Genomic DNA, 7,674 nt, shown 5'->3' with positions numbered 1-7,674 from the left:
TTCTCTTCTTTTCTTTTGCTTCTTTCTCTTTTTTTTCTTTTTTTTCTTTTTTTGAATATTTTTTTTTATTTTTTTTTTCAAGGGCACTCAAAACTGATTATATGAACAAGACACTCCCAAAGAGTAACTCAGCACACACACTTTTTTTCCGAAAGGGCAGGGGTATTCCAGTAAAAAAAAGATACTCTCTCTCTCTCTCTCTCTAGAGTAAGCCACTCGTTTAGATATGAATACTTGCTGCGTGCTTCGTTTGATATTTGTAGCACAGGGTGAACTGATTCCTCGTCCGATTGGAACTTCCAATTCTACTCGGACTTGGCCAACAGCGAGGAATACCCGATTCCTTGATCCGACTCAAACTTGAAAACCTACTTGGATTCGGCCAACAGAGAGGAACAGCCGATTCCTTGTCCGATTCAAACTTCAAACCCTACTTGGATTCGGCCAACAGCGAGACTTTTAGATAGCGCGTGTTGTGATAGAACGTGACAAGAACTCGAAACTCTAAAGGACTAAAACTAAGACCAGCAACTTGACACAACCGATGCAACCGACGACTCAGCAAGCCCTAACTAGGTAGCACTAGCCACGGCCCAAAGGTCTATAGGATTGTAGGAAACTAATCTACTATTTTTTTGGCTTTTTTGGACTGTAGGAAAAATAAAAACAGCGAAGAATTATAAGTCTCTCACCGATAAACCTTGCTCTGATTACCAACTGATATGAACCCGCTAGGGTTTATGGACGATCTTTCGATGAGAGGCGTGAGATCACTCGATTTGGTGGATGGAGATGACGTTCACGGCCCGACTACAGCCTTCCAAGACCGCGCCTTAGCAACCGATACACCACCTCCAAAGGCCGTCACGATCTTGTGGAGCGCGACAACCAGCCACTAGGGCTCCCGTCCTGCAAGCAATCGAAGAACTAGCAAGAACAAGGAAACAAGCACTGAATTTACAAGATGGAATTGAAAGCCTCAAACTGAATCTTATTTTGAGTGGGGTTCCGAAGACAAGGAGACGGGCGGCTGGATCAGCACGCGCGCCTATAAGCAAGTAGCAAAGGCTAAACTTGATCTAAACAAAACCCAAGTGTTCCTGGTGGCGGCTAAGGGGTATATGACATGTGGAGGACGACCACAAGAGAGTTTGGGTCGTGCTCCAACCCTAGGACGCGTCCCTACTGGACTCTAAATGATACAAGCCCATTGGGCTAACTTAAGGTGGCGCAGCACCCTGGACAGAATAGACCTCTCGGTGATTTTTGGGCTGTTGACGCCGTTTATGAGCAGGTATGAGTATGAGGTCAGATCCATATGAAAGTAGACTTTATTAGCTTTCCAACAAGTCCAGAATCACCCCAATCCGACTCCGTATGTAACCGTGGTGACCGTCGCAAGTTGGAGGTGTGCTGCAGTCCGAATCCAGCCTACGCGAGTCCTTTTCCCTTTCGGTCTTCTCCTTGATTCCTAATCAAAACAAGAGTGCACGTGTCTCCAAGATCTAAACAGGATGGACAAGAGCTCAAGAAGGAACTCACTTGATGATTAAGTGTTCGAGCGCGAGCACGGGTAATAGGACCAGCAGATGTCGACGTGGACGGCGTGAATGTATGATCGGTGTTGATGTCCTCATCAGTCCACTTCCTTCCAAGAAGGCCAGAGCCAACTCGAGCTGAGCCGCGCAGCTAGCCATGAAGAAATCCGTGGTTCTGTACCCTGGCCTCGGCGGCGCCGGCCACCTGATGCCGATGATCGTGCTGGCCAAGGTCTTCGTCCAGCACGGCGTCGCCGTCACCGTGGCGCTCGTGAAGCCGCCCCCGATCTCGGGGCCGTCGAATTCCCCGCCGTGGTCGCCCGCGCCGCGGCCTCCAACCCGTCCATCTCCTTCCACGTCCTACCGGCGTCGTCGTCGCTGCCCGCGACCTCTGGTTCTGGCTCGGATTCCAGCTCTAGCTCCGCCGATGCTCCAACGAGGAAGCACTACGTCCTTGAGATGGTGTACTGCCTGAAGGCCATGATCGCTCCGCTCCGTGACTTCCTCCGGTCGCTGCCCGCCGTCGACGCGCTCGTCATCGACATGTTCTGCCCCGATGCCCTCGACGTCGCGGCCGACCTCAGGCTGCCCGTCTACTACTCCTACGCCTCGTGCGCCGGTGACCTCGCCGTCTTCCTCAGCCTCGCCTTCAACCAAGACATCAGCGCAGCTTCCTTGACCGCTGGCGGCGACACCACCCTTTCCTTGCCGGGCGCTCCTCCGTTCAAGGCGTCGGATCTGCCGAGAGTAGTTCTCGACGACCCGGAAGCAACCAAGGCCATCCTCGAGCGGATGCCGGCGTCCGACGGGATCTCCGTTCAAGGCGTCGGATCTGCCGAGAGTAGTTCTCGACGACCCGGAAGCAACCAAGGCCATCCTCGAGCGGATGCCGGCGTCCTCCTCAACACCTTCGTGGAGCTGGAAACGCGGGCGGTGCGTGCTCTGAGGGAGGGGCTGTGCGTGCCTGGCCGCCGGTCTACTGCATCGGCCCACTGGTCTCCGGCGGCGGCGGGGAAAAGGACCACGAGTGCCTCCGCTGGCTGGACTCGCAGCCCGACCGCAGTGTCGTGTTCCTCTGCTTCGGGAGCCAGGGCACGTTCTCCGAGAGGCTGCTGAAGGAGATCGCCGTCGGCCTGGAGAGGTCAGAGCAGAGGTTTCTCTGGGTGGTGCACGCCCCGGGCAGAAAAGCTGGGCCTCGGCGACAGACGCGACACGCTGCCAGAGCCAGACCTCAGCGTGCTCCTTCCAGACGGGTTCTTGGAGCGGACCAAGGGCAGAGGCCTCGTGGTCAAGTGCTGGGCGCCGCAGGTGGACGTGCTGCGCCACAGGGCGGCCGGCGCTTTCGTGACGCGCTGCGGATGGAACTCGACGCTGGAGGGCATCGTGGCGGGGCTGCCGCTCCTGTGCTGGCCCATGTACGCGGAGCAGAAGATGAACACGATGTTCATCGTGCAGGAGCCAGGAGATGAAGCTCGGGGTGGAGATGCGGGGATATGACGACGGCAATTGGTGGCGGATGATGAGGTGGAGACGAAGGTGAGGTGGGTGATGGAATCCGAGGGTGGGCGGGCGCTCAGAGAGAGGGCGGCGGCGGCCAAAGATACGGCAGCGAAGGCGATCCAGGAAGGGGGCTCGTCTCACGCTGATTTTGTCAGATTCCTTCAGGATCTTGACAACATTCATCCCGTTCGTGAATGAGTAATGCCGGCTTTCTTCAATTTACATGTCCATCTCTGCTTCTACCGTAATTCGTCTTCTGGATCAAGTGTTGTGCAAGCAAGAGAGTAGGGGTACCGTGAATAAGACTGGAGTCTAGGTATTCCGTATTCTTCTTGGCGGCCGATCACACACCCCTCTCTTTTATCTTTTGATTGCTGTAAATTTTCCTGTTCGACCATATTTCCCTCTTCCATGGCTGTCACATGCTATTTATTGAATAATGTTCCCATATTCCTTTCATGAAGCTATACGGGCCACCCAAGTCACTGCAAACATGGCCTTAAACTGTAGTGGTCCAAGCTAAGGGCCGCTACACGGTTTGCTAAGGGCCCCCCGTTTTAAAAAGCACCAGTTTATCAACCCGTTACCCGTGATCTTTGAGATACTGAAGAAATAGAAATTCATGTTTAATATATATTAACTAATATGAAAATTACTTCACACAATTAACTTTGATTCGAATCTAGAGTTAGACATGTGTGTATAGATTTGGTATTGGCATGAATGAAAGCGATCATTGTGGCACAACTAACGATGTAACATTAGTTTGATTCTATAGTTGGGTGTTTTCTTCATTTAGAGCGTGTTTAGTTCCCACCTCAAAATCCAAAAAAGTGCTACAGTATCCATCACATTGAATCTTGCGATACATGCATGGAGCATTAAATGTAGACGAAAAAAACTAATTGCACAGTTTGGTTGAAAATTGTGAGACGAACGTTTTGAGCCTAATTAGTCCACGATTGAACACTATTTGCCAAATAAAAACGAAAGTGCTATAATAGCCCAAATTTCTAAATTTAGGCAACTAAACACGCTCTTATTTTGTGTCCTAGTATAGCTGACTTTGTGCGGTATAGCTTCATCAAGGAAGGGGCTCGTCTCACGGCGGCGGCCAAAGATACGGCAGCCAAGGCGATCGAAGGGGCTCGTCTCACGCTGACTTTATCAGACTAGGCTGATTCGCGCCGCCCGCTACGTGCGTGTAGGGGAACGAAAAGATTGAACAGCACCAAACAAAAAAAAAATGGTCGAAGCCCGAAGGAGCAACAAAAAAAGAAGAAGGAAAAAGAACAGCGGACGAAGCCCAGAGGAGCTAAAAAAAGGAAAAAAAGAAAAAAAGAGAAAAAAAGTGAACAATAGCATAAGGGCTGAGGTGGCATGGATTCCTAGGTGGTTAAAGAAAGTAGTTATTCCTCCAGGATCTTTTTTCTTTCTTTTTTGAAATCTATTCCTCCAGGATCTTGACAACATCTCATCCCGTTCGTGACGGAGTGCCGGCTTGCTCTGTTCGATCAAGTGTTGTGGAATAGAGTAGCGGTACGGTGTACAAACCGGAGTGTACATGGATTAATGGATACACGAGTATGTCTTCGTATTCTGTATTCTTGTCGCCGACCGCGGACACACACACTCTTCTCTTTTATCTTTGCTTGTTCTTCTAGTCTAGTCTATAATTTCTGGTGTTCTACTATATCTCCCTGGCTATGTGCTGTGATTGGATAATGGCTAGTGTTCCTCCGATGAAGCTATACGGTCTCCATGGATCGACGCAAGTCCCTGCAAATCAACCTGGCTGAGTGGCTGCAATGGTCCAAGTTCAAGGGCCTGCTTTGCAAAGGGCCCCCCTTCTTAAAAGCATGTCGTGTTCCTGCTAACTTGCACATTTAGATGCTGTCACTGCCTACACGTGGCTCATCTAAAAAAAATATGTATTGTTGAATGAAGCTAAACATTCTTAATTTTGGTTGAAGTATTTGTTGACGCGAAGATCGGTCACACACCACAAGTGCTAGATCGTGCGGGTCGCAAAATGGGCCGAGACAACGTGACTCTGCAGAAAACGGCCTAGTTGGTTCGGGGAGTCGGCCTGGCGGCTTCTCACCTGTTCCGCCCAAGAAAGCGCTAGGGCAACAAGTATCGACACTGGTGAAGAGCTGCGAGGTTTACAAGCAAACAACAAAAAGATAACTAATCGTGCCTGTGTAACGAAGAACGGCTAGCTTCCGAGCAAACTAGCAAGCAACAATCGAAGCTCTCGTCTAGGAGGAACCTCGTCGGGCAAGGATGCCGCCAGGTGTGGCAGAACCGCCCGAAATAACACACTTACGGAGGCGCTTGTCTTCCACTAGACACTAAGCACCCCAAAGGTGAGCTACGTCAGGCAGTTCTGTCAAGCACACCCCATGAGAGAACTCGAAAATCCACATTTTTCAACAGAATTATAAATGGGAGAATAAAGCTTACAATATTTTAGCCATTTCTTACATCACTCTTCATGCAACATCAGAGTATAATATTTATTGTTTATAACAACAGAATATAACCCATGTTATCAGAGTTTCAGCGGAAATAAAATTATTTAATGACAAGTTAAACATTAACATGATGATCAGTTGTATACATAATAACATGTTATAATTTTTTTCATTGTAAAACATTTTGGGTTGAAGTTTCAAATAAACTCTATATCCGCAACGTTAAGGAAATCCTCGTTGAACCCACTATGAGGTTTACACACACAATTGTCAGCTCTAGCATCCACCTGTCACTTGCAACAGGGTAGAACAGACCCTGAGTACTCAATTATACTCCACAAGACTTACCCGTCAGGAGGAAAGAAAAGACTCCAAGGATATCTAAGGCTATCCGGCTTATGGGTTTATTACATCTGTAGGAGAATTACTAAACGTGCATCCTTATATTCAAACTTTTTTTAGCAGTCAATATTGGTTCATTCACTAACCATTCTATGTAAGCACCTAAGCTCCTTTCAAGCAAGTGGTAAGCGATCAGAACCATTTTATCATCTTCCTTGTTTTAGTTCTTACTATGGTTCTAGATCATAGTCATGCCATACCGTATCACGCGGTGATTCACGAACCAATGTATCCCAGCTGGGTACCCCAATACACTCGCCCCACTTGTACCCTAGGCATAAGCAAGACCAACCTACCACTCTCCTGTCATGGGGTCCAGGTCCCCGTCCAAACTTGGACTCCAAGCCCCCGCTGCTGAGTCCCAGACTCAGTGCGGTGCTTAGACCTCCACCATCCCCGCCTCCAATCAATCGATCCGAAAAGAGCCGGAACCCATGACAAGAAAGTAACAAGTCTTCCCGCTCTCATAAGCAAGTATGTGCTCATGATTCTGTGACCTAACTACCATCCACAGCAACGAACGGCCCTTAACCGACACAGGCGGGACAAATGCTACCAGAGCCTCGCTCGGTTGCCTAACCAAATGTAATCCAAATCCTAAGCATAGTCTCGCCAGGTCTCTATTTATTATCCAGATATATTTTATGTGATAGTAACATGATAATAGTAACAATAATATATTTCCTATCTCTCGCGAGTGACAAGCAACCACTCGACTTCTACCGAAGTCCTATAGCATAGCAATCTACGTGATCCTGTCATACTAGTAAGACTCATAGGACAAGGACATATATATGCAAGTGGGTTTCATTCAACTCCTTAAACTTAATGCACAAGCATAAAATAAAGTGCAGAATAATAGGGGTTATGCACCGGGGCTTGCCTGGGTAAAATATAACCAAGTTAGCTTTTCATCATGGTGGCATGATCATCAAGTCACCATCTGCTTCTGCTACTCGAGACAACTCCGACATCCAACATCGCTCCTATCATGAAACACGTGGATGCAACGCAAGGACGTAAATAATCAACAGCAACCGCAACTCTAAAATACGATTACGTCTCGCAAGCTAACGGGCTAGCTCCCAGGACTAACATACTAAGTCATGTATCCACGTTGTCGAACTAGGCGCTAATTCCCCCCAATGTTTTAGTTATAAAATCCCTAGGTGTTTGTCTGTTTGCTTTTATTTACTATATATATAAACTAGGGCTCATTAGTTACCTTAGCAAACTAATTATTCTAGAGCTACAAAAATAACAGAGAGCACATAACAAAACTATGAAACTACTGCAAAATTTCCAAAGCTAGCACTATCATCATTTTATCACAAAAATTCCTACAAGTTCATGTCTTATTAAAACTGCGCATTTCAAAATAATTATGGCAACCCTACAAATAATACAAAACTATATGAACAAAATACACTAACTAGCGGGGCAGGGCAGGAAGACGTCTCATCACCACGGCTACCAGGGTCGGCGACCTAGACGCGGCTAGCCGTGGATCATGCTCGGTACGACGAATTAGTTGGATCAAAGGGTGAGGTGGGCGCCACCTTGGCCGAGCCACAACCACCGCAGCCACGGATTGCTCTGCGCACGGCACCGCGACCAGTCGCCCAAGCATGATGTGCGTGTAGCAATGAAAGCCAGGCTACGAATAGCTAGGACCAGCCAACGCTAGGTCGTAGACGCTACGTGACACCGCCAGGCACGTGAAATGGCCAACGGCAGCAGCCCGGGCACGGCTTGAG

General features: G+C 48.6%; 1 pseudogene; it reads left to right on the top strand.

The window, feature by feature from the left end:
- Positions 1-1,606: 1,606 nt before the first annotated feature.
- On the top strand, positions 1,607-3,446 carry LOC136485017 (anthocyanidin 5,3-O-glucosyltransferase-like; annotated as a pseudogene).
- Positions 3,447-7,674: the final 4,228 nt, after the last annotated feature.

Source organism: Miscanthus floridulus, chromosome 10 (genome assembly GCF_019320115.1).
Source record: "Miscanthus floridulus cultivar M001 chromosome 10, ASM1932011v1, whole genome shotgun sequence".
NCBI lineage: Eukaryota > Viridiplantae > Streptophyta > Magnoliopsida > Poales > Poaceae > Miscanthus > Miscanthus floridulus.
The sequence above is the reverse complement of the archived record's forward strand: the minus strand, read 5'-3'. Positions and strand labels throughout refer to the sequence as shown.